Raw genomic sequence first — 26,791 nt, 5'->3', positions numbered from 1 at the left:
TTGACAAGATTGGTGCCATGCAGATGGTAGGCAAGCATTAGTTGATGCTTAACTGCCAGAGACAGCAAAATGTTTTGAAAGCTGTTGGTCTGCCGAACAATCCGCTTGTTTGACCCTATAAGGGGTCCAAATGCCTTCATCAGCTGCAGGTAGTGTTCAATGAAATGATGTTTCGGTATAAGACTATCCTGAGGAAAAACCTCTAAGAATCTATGACTGTGCTCGGATATCTTGCTGTCAAGTTACCAAATTGATTCTTCTGTGTGAATTGGCGAAACCAAGTTCAACAATATCTTTTGAGGTCCATAAGAATTTCTCATGATGGTTCACCTACAGGTATTCTACTTCCTCTAATTAATTGAAGCAGACACAGTAGGCACCAGTTTTCATGAGCATTTCCTCCAATACTTATTTTCCTTGGATTCATCAAGTCAAGAGGAATTGATTGTGAGCAGTCAGTTTTATCACTCCACTTATAGGGGAACTGTGTGATAAGATTGTTGAGTTCCAACAGAGTAAAATATTTATTCTTGAGTAAAACCTTGAAGCACAATGCCAGTTCCCGAGGCAGGATTTCCTCAAAAAAGTAATGCAGCACATCTGGTGGATAACCAGACAGCACGTCAATATTTTTCAGTTTTTCAGTCAAAGCACACTGCTTTTTCACACCATAACAATGCATTAAGGTGGGATTTTACAAAACTGTCTGTATTTGTTTAGAATGTTGCTGTTTTGGTCTGGGTTGGAATGCCCCAGTTCTCATTTATTTTATCTGGATCTCAGATAGCTCAGCCAAACAGAACCTGCAGACATACGTTATATTAAAACTTCCTCCTCCTTCAGTGCTCCCTCTATTTTTCACACCAGTTGGGAGCCCCCACCACTGAGAGGTCATTGAAATTGTATCCTTGTGCTTTTTTTCTCCAAGAAAATGTCCTCCGCAGAGAAGAATTATGACGTCGGCAATCGGGAGCTCCTGATGGTGAAGATGGCATTAGAGGAGTGGAGACACTGGCTGGAGGGCGGCAAGGAACCATTCGTCATCCTCACCAACCATCGGAACCTAGAGTACATATGGACAGCGAGGAGACTCAATCCGCGCTAAGCCAGGTGGGCACTTTTCTTCACCAGGTTTGACTTCACGCTGACCTATCGCCCAGGTTCTAAGAACATCAAGGCTGATGCTCTGTTCCGTATCTACGATTCGGGAGAAGTTCTTGTCCAGAGGGCACCCATAATCACATCCTCCCGAGTCGTGGGTCCAGTGGTTTGGGCCATAGATGTGGACATCCGCCAGGCTCCAGAGAGGGAGACTGCACCCCAGAATTGTCCTCCCGAGTGCATCTACGTACCCACAGGGATAAGGGATCAGCTGCTGACCTGGGCACACACTGCTGTCGTCGCTGGACATCCAGGTATTTCTCGCACCATCCAGTCCATCGCTGAGAAGTACTGGTGGCCCACCTTGGTGCAGGATGTCACTCGGTATGTCAACTCCTGTTCCGTACCTGCTCAAACCAAGTCCCCCGGAATGCTCCAGCAGTGAATTTCCTGACGCTTCCTGTGCCCGTCGTGACCTTGGTCACATCTATCCATTAACTTTGTAACCGATCTTCCCCCCTCTGATGGTTTCAACACCATTCTGGTGATAGTGGATAGATTTTCAAGTCATGTCGATTAACCTGTTTAGGATAGGGGGCAGTATTTTCACGGCCGGATAAAAAAACGTACCCGATTTAATCTGGTTATTACTCCTGCCCAGAAACTAGAATATGCTTTGATTTGGATAGAAAACACCCTAAAGTTTCTAAAACTGTTTGAATGGTGTCTGTGAGTATAACAGAACTCATATGGCAGGCCAAAACCTGAGAAGATTCCATACAGGAAGCGCCCTCTCTGACCATTTCTTGGCCTTCTATAGCCTCTTTATCAAAAACAGAGGATCTCTGCTGTAACGTGACATTTTCTAAGGCTCCCATAGGCTCTCAGAAGGCGCCAGAATGGGGAATGATGACTCTGCAGTCCCTGGACGAAAAACAGTAGGGCTTTTGGAAAGTGGTCGTTCTGAGAACAATGACACGGGTGCGCGCGTGCATGTGAAGACTCCATTTTCTATTTTCAGTGTTTGAACGAAAACAAGGTCTCCCGGTCGGAATATTATCGCTATTTTACGAAAAAAATCGCATAAAAATTGATTTTAAACAGCGTTTGACATGCTTCGAAGTACGGTAATGGAATATTTTAAAAAATGTATCACGATACGCGCCGGCGCGTCACCCTTCGGATAGTGTCTTGAACGCAAGAACAAAACTGAGCTATTTGGATATAACTAGGGATTATTTGGAACCAAAACAACATTGGGTGTTGAAGTAGAAGTCCTGGGAGTGCATTCTGACGAAGAACAGCAAAGGTAATCCAATTTTTCTTATAGTAAATCTGAGTTTGGTGAGTGCCAAACTTGGGGGGTATCAAAATAGCTAGCCATGATGGCCGGGCTATCTACTCAGAATATTGCAAAATGTGCTTTCACCGAAAAGCTATTTTAAAATCGGACACCGCGATTGCATAAAGGAGTTCTGTATCTATAATTCTTTAAATAATTGTTATGTTTTTTGTGAACGTTTATCGTGAGTAATTTAGTAAATTCACCGGAAGTTTTCTGTGGGTTTGCTAGTTCTGAACGTCACATGCTAATGTAAAAAGCTGGTTTTTTATATAAATATGAACTTGATTGAACAAAACATGCATGTATTGTATAACATAATGTCCTAGGAGTGTCATCTGATGAAGATCATCAAAGGTTAGTGCTGCATTTAGCTGTGGTTTTGGTTTTTGTGACATGTATGCTTGCTTTGAAAATGGCTGTGTGATTATTTCTGGATGGGTACTCTCCTGACATAATCTAATGTTTTGCTTTCGTTGTAAAGCTTTTTTGAAATCAGACAATGTGGTTAGATTAATGAGAGTCTTGTCTTTAAAATGGTGTAAAATAGTCATATGTTTGAGAAATGGATTTTTGGATTTTTGAGGAGTTTGTAATTCGCGCCACGCTCTATCATTGGATATTGGCGAGGCGTTCCGCTAGCGGCACATCTAGATGTAAGAGGTGAATCCCTCTTCCTGGTTTCCCCATTAATCTCCAGGTCGCTGAGGCACTCTTACAGCAGGTCTTCCGGCATTATGGCCTTCCGGAGGACATCATCTCGGACCGTGGCTCCCAATTCACATCACGAGTTTGGAGGGTCTTGTTGGAGAAGCTCAGGGGCACGGTCAGCCTCACTTCCGGGTATCAGCCTCAGTCCAATGGGCAGGTGGAGAGGATGAACCAGGAGCTGGGGAGGTTCCTGAGGAGTCAGAGGAGGTATGCGCACGTGAGACTCCAGCGCTCCGTCCATCGTCAGAAGGAACAGGCAGACCCCAACCGCAGTGAGACCCCTGTGTTCCATCCTGGGGACGGCATCTGGCTCTCTACCAGGAACCTCCCACTCCGCCTGCCCTGCAAGAAACGGAGCCCCCGGTTTGTGGGGCCGTTCAAGGTTCTCCGGAGGGTCAACGAGGTAACGTACAGGTTACAACTACCCAGTCACCATTGTATCTCACCCTCTTTTCATGTCTCCCTTCTCAGGCCGGTGGTTCTTGGCCCCCTAGCTGATACTGTCCCCCATGACACAGCTCCACCCCCCCGGTCATTGAGGTGGGTCCGGCGTACACTGTCAGATCCCTACTGGACTCCCGACGTTGTGGGGGTCGGCTCCAGTATCTGGTGGACTGGGAGGCGTATGGCCCAGAGGAGCGGTCATCCCAACGTCATCCAGGATTTCCCCCTTCACCGCCCGGACTGACCCGCTCCTCATCCTCGGGGTTGTCCCTCTGGTTGGCGTCGTTCTGCGGCTGAAGCCGCGCATCAGAGGGGGGGGGGTCCTGTCACATCTTCGCCTGCTCCTCCCCTCCAGAGTACGACGTCGCCACAATACTAACCACCGGTCCTGGGATTCATTATTACGCACACCTGTTAATCATTATGATTCACACCTGGACTTCATTATCTTCATAATTTCCTCCCCTTTTATGTCACTCCCTTATGTTTTCTCACCATTTGGTATTATTCTTGTGTACCAGCTTATATCCACATGGAATTGTTTCGTTCCTGGTTTTGTTGTTTTATTAAACGTTTCACCTGCACCTGCATCCCAGCTCCGTTATTACAGTCGGGACAAGTTGTAGTCTTTCAAGACAGCGAAGCTCACTTTGCACACTAAGCACACAGCTTTCCCTGATAGTTACCCAATAGCTTTACATTATTTAGCCAATCCAACAATGACAGATCCTATAGGCCTATGTGACCCGTCTGCGGCGGGTATTAGCCCTAAATCAAAGTAGTTTTTCAGTCCAGCCTCCATCGGGCCAGATGCATCATTTTCAGTAGGCCTATGGATGCATTACCATTTTACAGACACCACTGATATAGGGACGGAAACCATAGAATACGGCATAAACCCCATCCTCAATCATTAATTTCACAAAATGCATAGGCTACACTTTTGGCCTGTTCAATAGTAGCTTTTTCGTATCGTAGGCTAATTGTCCAGTCAAAGTAGCCTATACTTCTACTAAACATTTCCCTGACAATCAAGGTTAGGCTACTGCAAAAATAACTACTTGTGAAATCGCTGGAAAGTAATTTATCTGACGTGAGACGCTCTGCGCCCTCGCATTGTAACTACATAGTAGCTACATATTTTGATAAACATTCAAAACCATAGCCTAATAGCATTGCCAACTTGGTTGTGGAACTGTGAGGTACTTTCCCCCGGGACTGTCCCTGAATGTGATGCAGTCCAGGAGAGACCGACCGTCAGGTCTTTACTTATGTTTGCACATCGGAGAGTTTCAAAAGGACACATCATATGCTCATTGGTCCATGGACAGAACTCAGTGTTTATATCACACCTAATTATTGATGTAGCTTACAGGCTCATCATAAATGGGCAGATCCTGACAAAAACAAAACTAGAAGCTGTTTCCTGTGACATGGTAAGGTTGGACCCAGGTGCAGAGAAGAGACCAGAAAAGGAATCCGTGGTTAAGGATAAACATAATACCTCACTGAGAAACGGTGTCCGCATGATCCCAGTGCACTTGAAAAAACAACAAACACTAAGTCTCGAGAACTCACTCAGGAAACGAACGCACACGATGAACAATTCAAGCTTCAGCAAAGGACAACAGACACCCACCTCCTTTAACAGGGAATCATAATGAGTAAATTGGACATACATGAGTGTCGTTAATGTCTCTAGGACGGTCTCTGGCGCCCTCTGGTGCCAGGTGGGACCATGACATCTCCATGGGTCATGACCACTGTATATGGTCATTAGTCATAACACACGAATTTCACCACACGTTGGCTGCCTTCCCATAATTAAATGCCCCTATAATGGAATATCGAAGGACAATCAGGCTTTCCTGTAAAATCGAGTGCTTACTTTGTCTAAGCTCGTAGGCACTGAAGCTTGTTGTGATCAGTTGCATGTCATTGAGCCTATCCACAATGGTATAGGCTACAGGTCAAAGTGCTTAAGGTTGTAAAAGTGGCTGTCTCACTGACCTAGGCCAATCTGGACGGCACATAACCCACTACAGTGACTGTCAATCATCAATCAAACATCATTGGAATGAGAAACCATTTTTAATGTTCTACCAACTGAGCTACAGGGAAGGATGTTTATCTGTTTATTCGATTTCATATGCAGATCAAAAACATGAAGAATGACCCATTTATAATTGTCTGCGTTGTCAGGAAGCCACAACTATTAATTGACCAAAACGAACGGTGCATGGGTTGAACCAGAACCGATAAAAAACACAATCAAATCATTATTCTGTTTCTCATTATTAATTCCTTTAGACAATAAAAACAAAAAACGTTTATGTTTTGTTTTATTTCATTTTCAAATAAAATAAATGAGGAATGACCCTTTAGTCGTTTTTTATCCTAGTCATGTAATATGAAATATTAATTTGCTATAAAGTACATGCACTAATCAGAATCACCATTATAATCATTGGTCAGTACTAATAATGAAGTAAAACTACAACTCCAAATCCCTATCTCCATCCATGGCTAATTTAGGAAAAGGACAATTTTAGCTAGCCACCGGAGGACAACAACACAACTAGATGCAACATTTCAAGTTGTTTCTGTCAATGACATATTTCTCTAGATGCGATGTGACAGGAGTGAAGCAAAATCCAAACTGGCTTCCCTTGACACTTTTTTTTGGTGTGCCAGGACCATTCACAGTGTTAGGTTCTTATTTTCAGAGTAAATAATTCACGGACACTAGAGAAGCTTAACCAAGTTTAATTCTTCCCAAAGGGTCGACACAGCTGTAGTTCAGACAAACGACATTTCACACAAGCACTGATATTTAACCCTTTCTCGTAGGCTGAGTCCCCCTCCTCCACATCTGAACAGCCAATGCATCTGTTGCTATACAGAACCTTAGTTATATCTGTTCTTCCTCACTTCATCTAACCTGACCTCTACCCCAAAGTTCTCACTCCTCCCCAACTCAAGGCTGTCATGGTTATTGATACCAGACTGTGTCTCTTCTCCTCCCAGAGGATTCCTGATGGCTAACATATCCTGACATAATGTAAACGTTATACATTACCCTCTCTCCCTCAGTGACATTGTTAGGTTCCAAGATCTCCACCCGTTTCCCCTACACTTTCCCAAAGCCATCTGACTCCTACAGATAACCATTAACTTCTGATGTAGCAACCATTCTCTATCATCCCTCAGATACTATAGTATTACCTCTGATCTATCATGTCTCTAGTATAGCAATGTTCAAAGTTTACCCAGAATCCAACAGTTGACCTCACTCAGTTTAGCTCAATGCTGATTGTCTATTATTTAATAAAAAAAATTATCAAGGGAGGCCAAATGCTGGCTGGCTTCCCTTGCATTAAATGCTACAAGCGACAACAATGTCATACTCTGTTTGACCAGACAGCATCAGATAGATAACCTACACATACAGAGAAAGAGGGGCGCTGTTTCGCTCGCTCGGATGCTTTCTCCGGTGAGACACATTCAGCCTCTTGCGAATTGAAGGAAAATTATAAAAACACAGAGAGACGAAATAAATATTTTTAAATGTTTTTATTTTTCGTACATTTTGGTGGGAAGCCTGGATTCCCTTGACATACACCTACCCTAACAGACTACCCTAACAGAGCCATACAAAACATACGTATTTCTGAGCACCTCCAGGATGTATGATACCTACTAATGGTTACTTTAGACAGAAATCAAAGTAGAGAGGTTGGTCGGAGGATGAGTGGGCTTAATCTGCGACCATCTAGCAATCGAAAGATTGCGTTTGAGTCACATTAGGGACAACTGTAGTATTTTAGCTAACCCTTCTTCGAAACTTAACCCATTTCACCTAATCTGCTACGTAAATTCTCCTAACCTTTGCCGTTTTAGTTCCCCTAACCTTTTACATCAATTATCTTAATGTTTGTTGTTAGTTCCTCTAACCGCAAGCTAATTCTCCCTGTAATTCTCCTTTGTTGTTACAGCACAACAAGCAACCTGGTCTCAGAGAAAGACGTATAATACCATAAAACTGATCACAACAAGCGTCAGTGCCTACGAGCTTAGACAAAGTAAGCACTTGATTTTACAGGAAAGCATGAATGTCCTTCGATATTCCATTATAGGGGCATTTAATTTTGGGAAGGCAGCCACGGATCTCTCCGGAACATTCATCACTTGTAACAGTATAGCTTCCGTCCCTCTCCTCGCCCCTACCTGGGCTTAAACCAGGGACCCTCTGCACACATCTACAACTGCCTCCCATGAAGCATCGTTACCCATTGCCACGGCCCTTGCAGAGCAAAGGGAACAACTACTTCAAGGTCTCAGAGCAAGTGACGTCACCGATTGAAACGCTATTATCGCGCACCCCGCTAACCATTTCACATCGGTTACACTCACCCCCCTTTTGACCTCCTTTTCCGCAGCAACCAGTAATCCGGGTCAACAACATCAATGTAACAGTATAGCTTCCGTCCCTCTTCTCACCCCTACCTGGGCTCAAACCAGGGACCCTCTGCACACATCAACAACTGCCTCCCACAAAGCATCGTTACCCATCAGGTTACAGGGAACAACTACTTCTGTAACGACTGTCGTAGCGAGGGGACCAAAGCTCAGTGTGTTGAGTGCTCATAATGACTTTTTATTTTAACACAAAAGAAAATAACAAAAGCGAAACCGATCAGCTCACAGTTCTGTCAGGTACATAGACTAAACAGAATACAACTGCCCACAACACAGGTGGGGGAAAAAAAAACACTACTTAAGTATGATCTCCAATTAGAGACAACGAGGACCAGCTGCATCTAATTGGAGATCATCCCAAAAAAACAACAACATAGAAATAGAAAACTAGAACTAAACATAGATATAGAAAACATAGAAAAACACAAAACACCCCCTGTCACGCCCTGACCTACTCTACCATAGAAAATAACATTTTACTATGGTCAGGACGTGACTACTTCAAGGTCTCAGAGCGAGTGACGTCACCGTTGAAACGCTATTAGCGCGCACCCCGCTAACCATTTCACATCGGTTACACACGCACACCTGTCCCCTATTCCCACTGATTAGTATTTGTATATATGTGCCCATTGGTTTCCATGGTCTTGTCGATTATTGTTACAATGTCCGTTGGTGCGTGTGAGTACCTGTGCTGTGTGTTTTTGGGATTTCGTGCCCCTGTGGATTGCGCAGATGATTATGGGACTTGTCCCGTGTGATAATCATTGTGCATGTGTGTTATTTAATCGAGGTATTCCTCGATCTTTTATTTGGGTTTCAACCCTGTGTTTTTGTATAGTGCTTGTTTGGTCTTCGTCCACATACCCTTACACGCCGTCATTTGGGCTAAATAAAAACCCTATTATGCATTCCTGCTTCTGTCTCTCGTTCCTTCATGCCAACGTGACAGGTGTGGTGAAATTTGCGCGTTATGACCAATGACATATGATAAGGTACATCCTCCAATTCGTGTGCTATTGTACGACCGGGTAAGACGTATGAAACTACACATCCTATAATTCGTATGATATTGTACGATCGCTTTTCCATTCATAATGTAATCTAACTCCAATAAATGGAACGTTATAGATTTACAGTACCAGTCAAAAGTTTGGACACACCTACTCATTTCAGGGTTTTCTTTATTTTTACTATTTTCTACATTGTGGAATAATAGTGAAGACATCAAAACTGTGAAATAACACATATGTAATCATGTAGCAACCAAAAAAGTGTTTTGAGATTCTTCAAAGTAGCTACCCTTTGCCTTGATGACAGCTTTGCACACTCTTGGTGCGATTTCATGTTATTTTTTCAGGAAGGATGTTAGGCTACATGCAGCTATCATGTTGTATACAACTGACATGATTGAAATTTTCCTACAAACTTTATTGTCCGTTGTAACAGTATTGCAAACATAAGCACGACACAGAGACAGTCTCGCGATTTCATGTTCTGCTTAGCTACTGAGTTGCATGCAGCTATTTAGGCAAGCAAGACACAGACAAGCACAAAAAAAAAGAACAAAAATAAAAAGGACAGGCTCTCAAAATAGCGATTGAACATTATTTTCTCATCATCGTTGCAAACATTGGCTAGTTCTTTTTTCAGCAACTCTCGCTACGATATGGCAGCATAACTATGAACATTATCATCACAAATAGTACAAACAATGTAAGGAATAATAGCGCACCGGGCGATGCAAAAGGAACTCGCCCATTGACAGATACACGCTCCGCTGTATAGAACTTTGGCTGCCCAGAGGTGGAAGCCTTCTTGTGCGGCACTTGCATGATCATTGAGAAGCAAAATAGTAGTTAGTAGGGTCTGTGTGTGGTTAAAACAGATAGTTATTAGTTATCAGAGAGAGAGAGAGAGAGGTCATGAGCAGATGAGCTCCCTGTCACACCCTGATCTGTTTCAATGGTCCTTGTGCTTGTCTCCACCCCTCCAGGTGTCACCCACCTTCCCCATTATCCCCTGGGTATTTAAACCTGGCACTGTTGGGGCGAGTGACTCTGAACTTACAATGGCTAGCCCCAAGTCATTCACCTGTTACGGCTAGACGAAATTGAAATGAAATTATTAGAAATATTTAACTTTCATAAAATCACAAGTGCAATACACCGAAATAAAGCTTAACTTCTTGTTAAAACCTCTCTGGGACATGTGGGACGCTAGCGTCCCATCCGCGGGACACACTGCCAACAGCCAGTGAAATAGCAGGGCGGCAAATTCAAAACAACAAAAATCTCACAATTCAAATTTCTCAAACATACAACTATTATGTCCCATTTTAAAGAGAAACTTCTCCTTAATCCAACCACATTGTCCGATTTCAAAAAGGCTTTACGGCGAAAGCACATTGTTCAATATTCTGAGTACAGAGCTCAGCCATCAAAGCAAGCTATACAGTTACCTGCCAAGTTCTGGAGTCAACAGGACTCCCACTTCCACAAGAAATGTTCGTTTTGTTCGATAAACTCCATATTTATGTCCAAATACCTCTGTTCATGCGTTCAGATCACTAATCCAAAGGCATAATGCGCGAGCGCAAAACCCGAGACGAAAAGTCAAATAGTTCCATTACCGTTCGTAGAAACATGTCAAACGATGTTTACAATCAATCCTTAGGGTCTTTTTAACATAAATCTTCGATAATATTCCAACTGGACAATACCGTATTCATTACAGAGGAAAAAGAAGGAGCGGCGGAGCCTGGTCCCAGGCTTGAGACAGCTCTTATTCTCTGCCCAGTAACAGTAGAAGCATGAAACAAGGTTCTAAAGACTGTTGACATCTAGTGGAAGCCTTAGGAAGTGCAAAATGACCCCACAGACACTGTAGTTTGGAAAGGTAATCAGTTGAAAAACTACAATCCACTTCCTGGTTGGATTTTTGCCTGCCATATGAGTTCTGTTATACTCACAGACATCATTCAAACAGTTTTAGAAACGTCAGAGTGCTTTCTATCCAAATCTACTAATAATATGCATATCCTACCTTCTGGGCCCGAGTAGCAGGCAGTTTAATTTGGGCACGTCATTCATCTGAATTTCCAAATACTGCCCCCTGTCACTAAAAAGTTAATCCAGCCACCGTGTCAGATTTCAAAAAGTCTTTATGGCGAAAGCAAACCATGCGATTATCTCAGGACAGCACCCCACCATACAAACACATGAAAATCCTATTTCAACTAAGCAGGTGCAACACAAAAGTCAGAAATAACGATATAATTCATGCCTTACCTTTGAAGATCTTCTTCTGTTGGCACTCCAATATGTCCCAGAAACATCACAAATGGTCCTTTTGTTCGATAAGCTCCTTTTTTATATCCCCAAAATGTCCATTTATTTGGCGCATTTGATTCAGAAAAACACCGGTTCCAACTCGTCCAACATGACTACAAATTATCTAATACATTACCTGTAAACTTGGTCCAAACATTTCAAACCATTTTTCTAATCCATCCTTAGGTATCCTAAAATGTAAATAATCGATAAAATGGTGATGGCTTCACACAATTAAATATTGATATAGTATAACTTGGTCCAAACATTTCAAACCATTTTTCTAATCCATCCTTAGGTATCTTAAAATGTAAATAATCGATAAAATGGTGATGGCTTCACACAATTAAATAATGATATAGTATGTGTTCAATAGCGGATAATATAAAAGTGGAGCGAGCTCCAGGTCGTGCGCCCCAAACAGAAGAGTCCACTTGGCTTGACATTCATTCTGAATAGCCGTACTTCTTCATTTCTCAAAGGAAAAACATCAACCAATTTCTAAAGACTGTTGACATCTAGTGGAAGCCATAGGAACTGCAACCATGTGCCTCATAAATCCAGTTTCCCATAGAAACCACAGTGAACTCAAAAAAACAAATTCCTGGATGGTTTGTCCTCGGGGTTTCGCCTGCCATATCAGTTCTGTTAAACTCACAGACATTATTTTAACAGTTTTAAAAGCTTTAGAGTGTTTTCTATCCAAATCTACCAATTATATGCATATCCTAGCTTCTGGGCCTGGGTAGCAGGCAGATTACTTTGGGCATGCTTTTCATCCGGACGTGAAAAATACCGCCCCCTATCCCAAAGTTAACAAGGATCACCTTCAGTGCTCGGTTCTTTCCACCAAGTCTGTCCCCAAACAATATGATTTGCTGGTTTTAATATTAAACTTTCAAATAGCTCTTTGTTGACTGTTGCTGGGTGCTATCGTCCTCCATCACCACCGGCCTGTACCCTACCTGCCCTAAGTTCTCTCCTGGCCCCTTACACTAAGTCTGAATTTGTCCTGCTTGGTGACCTAAACTGGGATATGCTTAAACCACCTGACCAAGTCCTAAAGCAATGGGACTCCCTAAATCTTTCTCAGATTATTACAAATCCCAAAAGGTATGATTCCAAACACCCAGAAAAGGCTACTCTTCTTGATGTTATCCTCACAAATAATCCTGATGGGTATCAGTCTGGTGTTTTCTGTAATGACCTTAGTGATCACTGTTTTACAGCCTGTGTTTGTAATGGCTGCTCAGTGAAACAACCTGTCCTGATTTGTCATAGATGCTCGCTAAAAAACTTTAATGATCAAGCCTTCCTTCATGAACTGGCCTCCGTACAATGGTATAGAATCAGCTTGATGCCCTCTGTCGAAGACGCTTGGACCTTCTTTTTAGATTTTTTTCAGTGGTATTGACAACAAACACGCCCGCATAATGAAAATGAGAATTAAAAACAGGTTCAGCCCCGTGATCTTGCAGAGTTACTCCACCTCAAGAATTGCATTTGGCGAAAGGCTCCGCACACGCATACTCAGGCTGACTAGCAATCGTTCAGGCAAATGAGAAATAAGTGCACTCGGGCTATCCGGAAGGCCAAAGTTAGTTACTTTAAGGAGCAGTTCTCTCTCTATGGGTCAAACCCCAAGAAGTTCTAGAAAAAGGTTAAAGACCTGGAGAATAAACCCTCCTCCTCACAGCTGCCCATTTCCCTTAAAGTTGATGTTGTTGTTACTGACAAGAAGCACATGGCTGTGTTCTTTAATCACCACTTCATTAATTCAGGATTCCTATTTGACTCAGCCATGTATCCTTGCCCATCCAACATTTCCTCATCGCCCACCCCTTCTAATGCAACTTTTCCCAATGCTTCTCCCTCTTTTTCCCCTGCCCCGCTACAAAGTTTCTCCCTGCAGGCAGTCATTGAGTTCGAGGTGCTAAAGGAGCTCCTGAAACTTGACCCCAAAAAGCATGGTTTAGACCCTTTCTTCTTTAATGTTGCTGCCCCTATCATCACCAAGCATATCTCCGACCTTTTTAACCTGTCTCTCCTTTCTAGGGGAGGTTCCCATTGCTTGGAAGGCAGCCATTGTGCGTCCTTTATTTATGGGGGAGATCAAGCTGATTGTAATTGTTATAGTCCTATTTCTATTCTGCCCTGTTTATCAAAAGTGTTGGAAAAACTTATCAATAATCAACTGATTGGCTTTCTTGATGTCTATAGTATTCCCTCTGGTATGCAATCTGGTTTAAGCTCAGGTTATGGATGTGTCACTGCAACCTTAAAGGTCCTCAATGAGGTCAGCATTGCCCTTGATTCTAAGCAATGTTGTGACGCTATTTTGATTGACTTGACCAAAGCTTTTGATACGGTAGACCATTCCATTCTTGTGGGCCGGCTAATGAGTATTGGTGTCTCTGAGGGGTCTTTGGCCTGGTTTGCTAACTACCTCTCTCAAAGAGTGCAGTGTATAAAGTCAGAAAATCTGCTGTCTCTACCACTGCCTGTCACCAAGGGAGTACCCCTTAGGCTCAATCCTAGGCCCAACAATTTTCTCAATTTACATCAACAACATAGCTCAGGCAGTTGGAAGCTCTCCCTCATCCATTTATATGCAGATGATATAATCTTATACTCAGCCGGCCCCTGCTCGGATGTTGTGTGAAATGCTCTACAACAAAGCTTTCTTAGTGTCCAACAATCTTTCTCTACCCTTGACCTTTGTTTTGGAGATGTTCAGAACAAGGTCATGTGGTTTGGTAAGAAGAATGCCCCTCTCCCCACAGGTGTGATTAATACCTCTGAGGGTTTAGAGCTTGAGGTCGTCACCTCATACAAGTACTTGGGAGTATGGCTAGACGGTATACTGTCCTTCTTCTCTCAGCACATATCAAAGCTGCTGACTAAAGTTAAATCTAGACTTGGTTTCCTCTATTGTAATCGCTCCTCTTTCACCCCAGCTGCCAAACTATCACTGATTCAGATGACCATCCTACCCATGCTAGATTATGTCGAAATCATTTATAGATCGGCAGGTAAGGGTGCTCTTGAGCGGCTAGATGTTCTTTACCATTCGGCCATCAGATTTGCCACCAATGCTCCTTATAGAACACATCACTGCACTCTATACTCCTCTGTTAACTGGTCATCTCTGTATACCTGTCGCAAGACCCACTGGTTGATGCTTATTTATAAAACCCTCTTAGGCCTCACTCCCCCCTATCTGAGATATCTACTGCAGCCTTCATCCTCCACATACAACACCCGTTCTGCCAGTCGCATTCTGTTAAAGGTCCCGAAAGCACACACATCCCTGGGTCGCTCATCTTTTCAGTTCGCTGCAGCTAACGACTGGAATGTGTCACGTCCTGACCAGTAATAGGGGTTATTTGTATTGTAGTTTGGTCAGGACGTGGCAGAGGGTATTTGTTTTATGTGGTTCGGGGTGGTGGTTTGCTTAGAAGGGTGTTTGATTTATTATTTCCGGGTTTTGGGTTATGTTCTATGTTTTTTGTATTTCTATGTTCTCTCTAGTTTAGTATTTCTATGATAGGTAATTGGGTGTTGGACTCTCAATTGGAGGCAGGTGTTTGTAGTTGCCTTTGATTGAGAGTCCTATATATAGGTATGTCTTTTGTTTGTGTTTTGTGGGAGATTGTTCTGTGTATAGCCTTGTGCCTTACCAGACTGTTAGTCGGCAGTGTGTTTTGTGTACGTGTTTATTTTGGTTTCCCTTCTTTTTCTTAATAAAGAAGATGAGTACATACGATCTCGCTGCGTATTGGTCCGACAATGATTTCTCTTTATCGTCTGACGAAGAAAATTGTGACAGAATGAGCTGCAAAAAACACTCAAACTGGACAGTTATCTCAATCTCTTCATTCAAAGACTCAATCATGGATACTCTTACTGACAGTTGTGGCTGCTTTGCGTGTTGTATTGTTGTCTCTACTTTCTTGCCATTTGTGCTGTCTGTGCCCAATAATGTTTGTACCATGTTTTGTGCTGCTACCATGTTGTGTTGCTACCATGTTGTTGTTATGTTGTGTTGCTCCCATGCTGTTTTGTCATGTGTTGTTGCCATGCTATGTTGTCGTAGGTCTCTGTTTATGTAGTGTTGTGTTGTCTCGTCGTGATGTGTGTTTTGTCCTATATTTTTGTTTATTTAATTTTTTTAAATCCCAATCCCCGTCCCCACAGGAAGCCTTTTGCCTTTTGGTAGGCCGTCATAGTGAATAAGAATTGGTTCTTAACTGACTTGCCTAGTTAAATTAAAGGTTAAATAAATTAAAATAAAACATTTCCCCAATGCAAAACTCAAGTGGAGTTATCTTGCAGCTATCTTTTCAGTATATCAAACACAAGCAAGACACAGACTTGCAGTCTAATTAGCAATTTAATGTTGTTTTTTCATGATCACCGCAAGCATTATCTAAGCAGGAGGCAGACAGGCAGTCAAAATAGTAGTTATTTTTTCAGAAACTCTGGCAAGTGGGTACGATTAGCTTACATCACACAAAATGCAAAAAATTTAAATGAAATAATCACACAAAACGCTGATTGTTTTTGCTCCAATGCAATGTGTAGGGATTGTGTCTTGCTTGTGCAACTACAATATCCGTCACAACAGACAGAGGAGGTTGTATAGCCTTTATAATACAGCGAGCAAAAATATTAACGCAACATGTTGGGTTGGTCCCATATTTCATGAGCTGAAATAAGAGCCCAGAAATGTTACATATGCACAAAAAGCTTATTTCTTTCACAGTTTTGCACAAGTTTGCTTACATACCTGTTAGTGAGCATTTCAATCTTGGTTTCATTAAACCAGATAATCTTGTTTCTCATGAGAGTGTGAGAGTGTTTATGTGCATTTTGTGCATTTTGGCAAGCTCCATACGGGCTTTGTGTGCCTTTTACCGAGGAGTGGCTTCCGTCTGGTCACTCTACCATAAAGGCCTGATTGGTGGAGTGCTTCAGAGATGGTTGTCCTGGAAGTGTATCCCATCTCCACAGAGGAACTCTGGAGCTCTGTCAGAGTGACCATCGGGTTCTTTGTCACCTCCCTGACCAATGCGCTTCTCCCCCGATTGCTAAGTTTGGTCTTGGTGGTTCCAAACTTCTTCCATTTAAGAATGATGGAGGCCAGTGTGTTCTTGGGGACCTTCAATGCTGCAGAAATGTTTTGGTACCCTTCCCCAGATCTGTGACTCAACACAATCCTCTCTGAGCTCTACGGACAATTCCTTTGACCTCATGGCTTGGTTTTTGCTCAGACATGCACTGTCAACTGTGGGACCTTATATAGACAGGTGTGTGCCTTTCCAAATCATGTCCAATCAATTGAATTGACCACAGGTGGACTCCAATCAAATTGTAGAAACATCTCAAGGATGATCAATGGAAACAGGATGCACCTGAGCTACATTTCGAGTCTCGTAGCAAAGGGTCTGAATACTTATGGAAATAAGGTATTTCTGTTTTTTATAAATTGCAAACATTTCTAAAAACCTGTTTTCACTTTGTCATTATGGGGTATTGCGTGTAGATTGCTGAGGATTTTTTTTCCATTTAATCAATTTTAGAATAAGGCTTCAACGTAACAAATGTGGAAAAAGTCAAGGGCTCTGAATACTTTCCGAAGGCACAGTATATTGGAATGTAAGTTCAAATCACCATCAAATGTTTATTTCAGCTGTTCAGAAATATGAGGCAGAGATAGGCTACATCATCATGGTTCAGAATAGTGTGAGCTAAGAAATAAATGTGAAAGGAGGGGGAATATGAGTAGCAGCTATGTAGTGTGTGTAAAATAACACATGCGCAGAGCCTACTTACTATTACAGGGCTTTAGACTAACATTTTCCCCTGGTGTCACTAGTGCCACTAACTTTTAGAGTTGGTGGCACCAGCCCATGATTTGTTCTGACCCAAATCATAAAAGTATAAAAAATAGACTCCCTAGGTATTCAAGAAATAATTGTTTCATCTAACACGTCCAAGCAGGAAGGAAATATTCAAGATATTTTGATGTGCAACCTAATCCACTGATTGTCATACATTGTGGGTTGACAATTAATTATAGTTGCTATATTTTACTGCCAAAATAGGACTCCAGAATTTTCTGCAATTGCATTTCGAAATGTTATACGATCAGAACACATTTTTCTGTTGAGCACATGGGGGGAGAGGAGAGTGGCTCGCTCATCACAGCAGCAGGCTCCAATGAGGGCAGGGACAGGGGCAGAAACTTTCATTACAAGAATCACGATAATGCAGTTTACTGTTTTACCAAATCATGGTTTTAGCTGCCCAAAAAATAGGACGTTTTGTGTGAGGTGACAATGTAGAATGTGCTGTTTCTAAGTTTATATGCACCCTGTCCATTTTTTACGATCCATGATCTTGACTGTCTAACTGATGACAGTCGGAGCATGTCTCTTTGCTGATGCAGCGTTTGACTTTGAATGTTTGTGTGACCTCAACTCAGCCTATCAGAAAAAACGGGCCGTTGCACACTGACCAACTCATTTAGATTAGTTTAACAGAAATTGTGCAAAATTCAAAAAGAAAAAATGTTAACAGTCCCATGGGCTGTCAGCCATGTCACCTTTTTCATTGTTATGTTATGGGTCTAAGGCACTGCATCTCAGTGCTATAGGCATCACTACAGACCCTGGTTCGATTCCAGGCTGTATCACAACTGACCACAATTGGGAGTTCCATAGGGCAGCGCACAGTTGGCCCAGGGTTTTTATTTCACCTTTATTTAAAAAGGCAAGTCAGTTAAGAACAAATTCTTATTTTCAATGACAGCCTAGGAACACTGCCTTCTTCATGGGCAGAACAACAGCTCAGGGATTCGACCTTGCAACCTTTCGGTGACGAGTCCAACGCTCTAACCACTAGGCTACGCTGCCTTTCTTAGGGTTTGGCCGGGGTAGGCCGTCATTGTAAATCAGAATTTGTTCTTAACTGACTTGCCTCGTTAAATAAAGAAAAAATAAATATATATATTTTTTTGTATGTGTCAACAAAAAAAGGTCCAGCCCATCTGGCATTTGCCAGAATTGCTAGATGGCCAATCCGCCCCTTAGGACTGTTGCTGCCAGACCACATTTATCTAGACTTGGCTATCTGCAAATCTAGGATAGGCGGTTTTGTGTTATCCTAAAGCAATGCGATAGCAGTCAACATCTGGAGTCAATTATACTTTTTTTTTTACAGTTGCAAACCGTCATGTTGTCCAGCTGAGGTGCTAGAGCGTCGCCGGGCACAATTACTGGCTGGTCTAAATATTTTGGAAGGGGTAACTATCGGAATTTTGGAAGCCCTTGCACAGCACTTTTATTGTAAGATATATTTGGGGTCAAATACTAACAGTTTGAACATGTGGATCATCCAAGCGGGCACCCCCGGGACTTCGCTAATCGCTTTTTCCAGGACACGAGTTTCGACAGCCCGCTGACCCGACTGCAAAATATCTATGTAAATCTCCCTAGCTTCGTTCCATTCATTTCGATTTAACCAGCTAGCATGTTTGTGTTAGCCTAGTAGCTAGCTAGCTACCGCTACTGGGCCTTTTTGGCTAGGCCAGAACAGGAGTGAACTAACGTGAGCTGTCTAATGGTACTATTTGAATTAACGTTAGCTACCTACCTATGTCATGCTAGCTAACTTCTTGTCTTGGTTTTCAAACGTTCGTGGTGTTTTGGCTTAGCTAGCTAGAAATGTTGCTAACTGGTCAACGTTAGCTAGCTGCTAAATATTAGCTTTCTAGCTAGCCACTGTACTCTTGTGCTTTTTAGTTTTTGTACTATTGCGATTCAATTTGTAGCCTTGGTTTTATACGTGTTCTATATAGAATGTGTATATTGTCGTTTAACTAACGTTAACTTAGCATACGTTATCTAGCCGGCTGTAAGACGTTAGCTCACTGCCTGATTTTGTCATTTGTGATTGAACGTCATTGCCAAAGATGTCCCTTTTTATAAATGACTGTTCATTAGCTAGGTAGCTGTAACTAACGTTAGCCTGTGTGAACAAGTCCACTGATGCTACAGCAACCTGGTCATGTTTTAGAAGTATTACATTTCTTTGTAAGCTCAAAGATGTGCAATAACCAAAATATAACTAGTTATCTAAATAAGTGGTAAGCCAGCATACAATTAGTCTTATATGCATTTATTTCGATATGGAAAGATAGCGCATTGCGTATTTACAATGCACCGAGTCTCGTCTTTAGCCAACCAGCTAGCTAGCATTGCCCAACATGGTCTCAGCTATTCGTATGATTTGCGACCTTATTTTGCGAGGTAAAGTTGGTTTTATATTCACACATTCTGAAATTCATCAGACATTCAACAGAAGCCATTTCAAATGGTAAAAATCAATAACTAATTAATTGATTGTCACAGATACATAAAAATAGATATGGTTTATTCTATAAATGTCTAGCATACTTTTACAACTTTTGTTTTGAGTACAAATTCCAGTTTTGATTTGGATGGCATGTGGTCAAAAGTTCTAACGAGTCTGTTATGCCATTATAGAAGGGGCCTGGCATAAAATGATGCATCTTCAGTCATATTAAAATAGATTACAGGAAAAAACTACCGGATAAAGGGGTCAAGCCTGACTAACAAAGAAGACAGGTGGATGGATCAAGAGGACCAAGATGGACATTCTACAGTGGAGATAAGGAAAACTAAGAGTGAACCATAACATACAGTACCGTTCAAAAGTTTGGGCTCACTTAGAAATGTCCTTGTTTTTGAAAGAAAAGCACATTTTTGTGTCCATTAAAATAACATTGTTGTAAATGACTATTGTAGCTGGAAACGGCTGATTTTTAATGGTATGTCTACGTAGGCGTACAGAGGCCCATTTTTAAGCAACCATCACTCCTGTGTTCCAATGGCACGTTGTGGTAGCTAATCCAAGTTTATCGTTTTAAAAGGCTAATTGATCATTAGAAAACCCTTTTGCAATTATGTTAGCACAGCTGAAAACTGTTGTCTAATTAAAGAAGCAATAAAACTGTCCTTCTTTAAATTAGTTGAGTATCTGGAGCATCAGCATTTGTTGGTTCGATTACAGGCTCAAACTGGCCAGAAGCAAAGAACTTTCTTCTGAAACTCGTCAGTCTATTCCTGTTCTGCGAAATTAAATTGCCAAGAAACTGAAGATCTCGTACAACGCTGTGTACTACATCCTTCACAGAACAGCGCAAACTGGCTCTAACCAGAATAGAAGGAGGAGTGGGAGGTCCCGGTGCAAGAGGACAAGTACATTTGAATGTCTAGTTTGAGAAACGGACGCCTCACAAGTCCTGAACTGGCAGCTTCATTTAATAGTACCCACAAGACACCAGTCTCAACATCAACAGTGAAGAGGCGACTCCAGGATGCTGGCCTTCTAGGTAGAGTTGGCCAATACAATTAAAAGATTAAGCTGGGCAAAAGAACACAGACACTGGACAGAGGAACTCTGCCTAGAAGGCCAGCATCCAGGAGTCGCCTCTTCACTGTTGACGTTGAGACTGATGTTTTGCAGGTACTATTTAATGAAGCTGCCAGTTGAGGACTTGTGAGGCGTCTGTTTCTCAAACTAGACACTCTAATGTACTTGTCCTCTTGCTCAGTTGTGCACCAGGACCTTACACTCCTCCTTCTATTCTGGTTAGAGCCAGTTTGCACTGTTCTGTGAAGGAAGTAGTACACAGCGTTGTACAAGATCTTCAGTTTCTTGGCAATTTCTCGCATGGAATAGCCATCATTTCTCAGAACAAGAATAGACTGACGAGTTTCAGTCAAACACACAAATGCTGATGCTCAAGATATTCAACTAGTCTAAAGAAAGCTGATTTTATTGCTTCTTTTATCAGAACAACAGTTTTTAGCTGTGCTAACATAATTGCAAAAGGGTTTTCTAAACTTGGATTAGCTACCACAACGTGCCATTGGAACACAGGAGTGATGGTTGCTGATAATGGGCCTCTGTAGCCCTATGTGGATATTCCATAAAAAATCTGCCGTTCCGAGCTACAATAGTCATTTACAAATACACTATTTTTGATCAATTTGATATTTTAATGGACCAAAAAATTAATTTTCTTTCAAAAACAAGGACATTTCTAAGTGAGCCCAAACTTTAGAACAGTAGTGTACATATATATATATATAGTGTGTGTGTATATATATTAATTCATTAATTAATTAGCACGGTATTGAAAGATACCAGAGGGTGGATAACAAAAAAAGCACCAATTGAAGAAGTGGACAGTACATGCTTTGTTTTTGGGTTAAACGTTTACATTATGATTTGCTTCTGAACTGTATGTGAACCCCTCTGTAATCTACCGGCACTAACCATTAAAAACTAGGACTTCAACCAGTCTGTCCCAATGCTATTTGCTCTCTTTCTCTCTTAAACTGCTAGCACAAAGCCTACGTGAAAAACCTTTTCACAAAAGATAATTAAAAAAAATTAAATAAATCAACTGGCCCAAATCACCTCAACATAATTCAGCAGGGAGGTGTGCAACTACCGCACATTATACCAGTGGAGAAACTACACCTACATACAGTTGAAGTCTGAAGTTTACATACACCTTAACTAAATACATTTAAGCTCAGTTTTTCACAATTCCTGACATTTAATCCTAGTAAAAATGCCCTTTTTTAGGTCAGTTAGGATCACCACTTTTATTTTAAGAATGTGAAATGTCAGAATAATAGTAGAGAGAATGATTTATGTATTTCAGCTTTTATTTCTTTCATCACATTCCCAGTGGGTCAGAAGTTTACATACACTCAATTAGTATTTGGTAGCATTGCCTTTAAATTGTTTAACTTGGGTCAAACGTTTCGGGTAGCCTTCCACAAGCTTCCCACAATAAATTTAGTGAATTTTGGCCCATTCCTCCTGACAGAGCTGGTGTAACTGTGTCAAGTTTGTAGGCATCCTTACTCTCACATGCTTTTTCAGTTCTGCCCACAGATTTTCTATGGGATTTAGGTCAGGGCTTTGTGATGGCCACTCGAATACCTTGACTTTGTTGTCCTTAAGCCATTTTGCCACAACTTTGGAAGAATGCTTGGGGTCATTGTCCATTTGAAAGACCCATTTGCGACCAAGCTTTAACTTCCTGACTGATGTTGCTTCAGTATATCCACATCATTTTCCTCCCTCATGAAGCCATTTATATTGTGAAGTGCACCAGCCCCTCCTGCAGCAAAGCACCCCCACACCATGATGCTGCCACCCCCGTCCTTCACGGTTTGGATGGTGTTCTTCGGCTTGCAAGCATCCCCTTTTTCCTCCAAACATAACGATGGTCATTATGGCCAAACAGTTCTCTTTTTGTTTCATCAGACCAGAGGACATTTCTCCAAATAATCCGATCTTTGTCCCCATGTGCAGTTGCAAACCGTAGTCTGGATTTTTCATGGCGGTTTTGGAGCAGTGGCTTTTTCATTGCTGAGCGGCCTTTCAGGTTATTTCGATATAGGACTCGTTTTACTGTGGATATAGATACTTTTGCACCTGTTTCCGCCAGCATCTTCACAAGGTCCTTTTGCTGTTGTTCTGGGATTGATTTGCACTTTTCGCACCAAAGTACATTCATCTCCAGGAGACAGAAAACGTCTCCTTCCTGAGCGGTATGATGGCTGCGTGGTCCCATGGTGTTTATACTTGCGTACTATTGTTTGTAGAGATGAACGTGATACCTTCAGGCATTTGGAAATTGCTCCCAAGGATGAACCAGACTTGTGGAGGTCTACAATTTGTTTTCTGAGGTCTTGGCTGATTTCTTTTGATTTTCCCATGATGTCAAGCAAAGAGGCATTGAGTTTGAAGGTAGGCCTTGAAATACATCCACAGCTACACCTCCGATAGGCTAATTGACATCATTTGAGTCAATCAGAAGCTTCTAAAGCCATGACATCACTTTCTGGAATTTTCCACGCTGTTTAAAGGCACAGTCAACTTAGTGTATGTAAACTTCTGACCCACTGGAATTGTGATACAGTGAAATAATCTGTCTGTAAACAATTGTTGGAAAAATTACTTGTGTCATCCACAAAGTAGTTGTCCTAACCGACTTGCCAGAACTATAGTTTCTTAACAAGAAATTTGTGGAGTGGTTGAAACAATAATTTTAATGACTCCAACCTAAGTGTATGTAAACTTTCGACTTCAACTGTACAGTGGGGGGAAAAAGTTTTGGATCCCCTGCTGATTTTGTACGTTTGCCCACTTACAAAGAAATGATCAGTCTGTAATTTTAATGGTAGGTTTATTTGAACAGTGAGAGACAGAATAACAACAAAAAAATCCAGAAAAACGCATGTCAAAAATGTTATAAAATGATTTGCATTTTAATGAGGGAAATACTTATTTGACCCCTCTGCAAAACATGACTTAGTACTTGGTGGCAAAACCCTTGTTGGCAATCACAGAGGTCAGACGTTTCTTGTAATTGGCCACTAGGTTTGCACACATCTCAGGAAGGATTTTGTCCCACTCCTCTTTGCAGATCTTCTCTAAGTCATTAAGGTTTCGAGGCTGACGTTTGGCAACTCGAACCTTCAGCTCCCTCCACAGATTTTTTTATGGGATTAAGGTCTGGAGACTGGCTAGGCCACTCCAGGACCTTAATGTGCTTCTTCTTGAGCCACTCCTTTGTTGCCTTGGCCGTGTGTTCTGGGTCATTGTCATGCTGGAATACCCATCCACGACCCATTTTCAATGCCCTGGCTGAGGGAAGGATGTTCTCACCCAAGATTTGACGGTACATGGCCCTGTCCATCGTCCCTTTGATGCGGTGAAGTTGTCCTGTCCCCTTAGCAGAAAAACACCCCCAAAGCATAATGTTTCCACCTCCATGTTTGACAGTGGAGATGGTGTTCTTGGGGTCATAGGCAGCATTCCTCCTCCTCCAAACACGGTGAGTTGAGTTGATGCCAAAGAGCTCCATTTTGGTCTCATCTGACCACAACACTTTCACCAGTTGTCCTCTGAATCATTCAGATGTTCATTGGCAAACTTCAGACGGGCATGTATATGTATTCTTGAGCAGGGGGACCTTGTGGGCGCTGCAGGATTTCAGTCCTTCACGGCGTAGTGTGTTACCAATTGTTTTCTTGGTGACTATGGTCCCCAGCTGCCTTGAGATCATTGACAAGATCCCCCCGTGTAGTTCTGGGCTGATTCCTTACCGTTCTCATGATCATTGCAACCCCATGAGGTGAGATCTTGCATGGAGCCCCAGGCCGAGGGATATTGACAGTTCTTTTGTGTTTCTTTCATTTGCAAATAATCACACCAAATGTTGTCACCTTCTCACCTAGCTGCTTGGCGATGGTCTTGTAGCCCATTCCAGCCTTGTGTAGGTCTACAATCTTGTCCCTGACATCCTTGGAGAGCTCTTTGGTCTTGGCCAATGGTGGAGAGTTTGGAATCTGATTGATTGATTGCTTCTGTGGACATGTCTTTTTTACAGGTAACAAGCTGCGGTTAGGAGCACTCCCTTTAACCTCTCTGGGCTAGGTGGGACGTTTGCGTCCCACCCTAGTCAACAGCCAGTGGAATCCCGTGGCGCGATATTCAAATACCTTAGAAATGCTATTACTTCAATTTCTCAAACATATGACTATTTTACACCATTTTAAAGACAAGACTCTCGTTAATCTAACCACACTGTCCGATTTCAAAAAGGCTTTACAACGAAAGCAAAACATTAGATTATGTCAGCAGAGTACCGAGCCAGAAATAATCAGACACCCATTTTTCAAGCTAGCATATAATGTCACATAAACCCAAACCACAGCTAAATGTAGCACTAACCTTTGATGATCTTCATCAGATGACAACCCTAGGACATTATGTTATACAATACATGCATGTTTTGTTCAATCAAGTTCATATTTATATCAAAAACCAGCTTTTTACATTAGCATGTGACTAGCATGTGACTAGCATTCCCACCGAACACTGCCGGTGAATTTACTAAATTACTCACGATAAACGTTCACAAAAAGCATAACAATTATTTTAAGAATTATAGATACAGAACTCCTCTATGCACTCGATATGTCCGATTTTAAAATAGCTTTTCGGTGAAAGCACATTTTGCAATATTCTCAGTAGATAGCCCGGCATCACAGGGCTAGCTATTTAGACACCCAGCAGGTTTAGCACTCATCAAAGTCAGATTTACTATAAGAAAAATGTTCTTACCTTTGTTGTCTTCGTCAGAATGCACTCCCAGGACTTCTACTTCAATAACAAATGTTGGTTTGGTCCAAAATAATCCATCGTTATATCCAAACAGCGGCTTTTTGTTCATGCGTTCTAGACACTATCCTAAAGGCTAAATAAGGGTGACGAGCATGGCGCAATTCGTGACAAAAGAATTCTAAATATTCCATTACCGTACTTCGAAGCATGTCAACCGCTGTTTTAAAATAAATTTTTATGCCATTTTTCTCATAAAAAAGCGATAATATTCCGACCGGGAATCTGCGTTTGGATAAACAGACAAAGGAAAAGCGGGCATGCGCCTAAGCCCATAGTACTCTGAGTGGCCACTTGCCAAAAGCGATAAAGTGTTTCAGCCAGAGCCTGCCTCGATATCGTTCAAAGTTTTCCCGGGCTCTGAGAACCTATGGAAGACGTAGGAAGTGTCACGTTATTGCACAGATCCTGAGTCTTCAATAAAAAGAGCCAAGATGAAACACTACTTCTCAGACAGGCCACTTCCTGCTTGAAATCTTCTCAGGTTTTGGCCTGCCATAGGAGTTCTGTTATACTCACAGACACCATTCAAACAGTTTTAGAAACTTTAGGGTGTTTTCTATCCAAAGCCAATAATTATATGCATATTCTAGTTACTGGGCAGGAGTAGTAACCAGATTAAATCGGGTAAGTTTTTTATCCAGCCGTGCAAATACTGCCCCCTATCCCCAACCGGTTAACCAACAATGCAGTTTTAAGAAAATACCAACAAAAATCTAAATTAAGAGATAAGAAAAACATAATTAAAGAGCAGCAGGTTGCAAATAGTCTGGGTAGCTATTTGATTAGCTGTTCAGGAGTCTTATGGCTTGGTGGTAGAAGCTGTTTAGAAGGCTCTTGGACCTATACTTGGCGCTTCTGTACCGCTTGCTGTGCGGTAGCAGAGAGAACAGTCTATGACTAGGGTGGCTGGAGTCTTTGACAATTTTTAGGGCCTTCCTCTGACACCGCCTGGTATATAGGTCCTGGATTGTAGGAAGCTTGGCCCCGGTGATGTACTGGGCCGTACGCACTACCCTCTGTAGTGCCTTACAGTCGGAAGCCGAGCAGTTGCCATACCAGGCGGTGACGCAACCCGTCAGGA

General features: G+C 42.0%; 1 protein-coding gene across 7 annotated transcripts in view; it reads left to right on the top strand.

Moving 5' to 3' along the window:
- Positions 1–18,524: 18,524 nt before the first annotated feature.
- The window catches only part of tlcd3bb (TLC domain containing 3Bb), a 48,342-nt gene continuing 40,075 nt past the window's right edge, over positions 18,525–26,791 (top strand). For 2 of the 7 annotated variants that reach the window (XM_045702606.1, XM_014159269.3), the window contains exon 1: positions 18,526–18,894. The gene's annotated coding sequence lies outside the window, so the exon portion shown is untranslated. The other 5 variants (XM_014159267.3, XM_014159265.3, XM_014159264.3 and 2 more) reach the window with 5 other exon arrangements.

The sequence above is a fragment of the Salmo salar genome, chromosome 19, assembly GCF_965601325.2.
Source record: "Salmo salar chromosome 19, fSalSal1, whole genome shotgun sequence".
In the NCBI taxonomy this organism is placed as follows: domain Eukaryota; kingdom Metazoa; phylum Chordata; class Actinopteri; order Salmoniformes; family Salmonidae; genus Salmo; species Salmo salar.
Note: the sequence above shows the minus strand (reverse complement) of the source record. Positions and strands in the feature narration are given on the sequence as shown.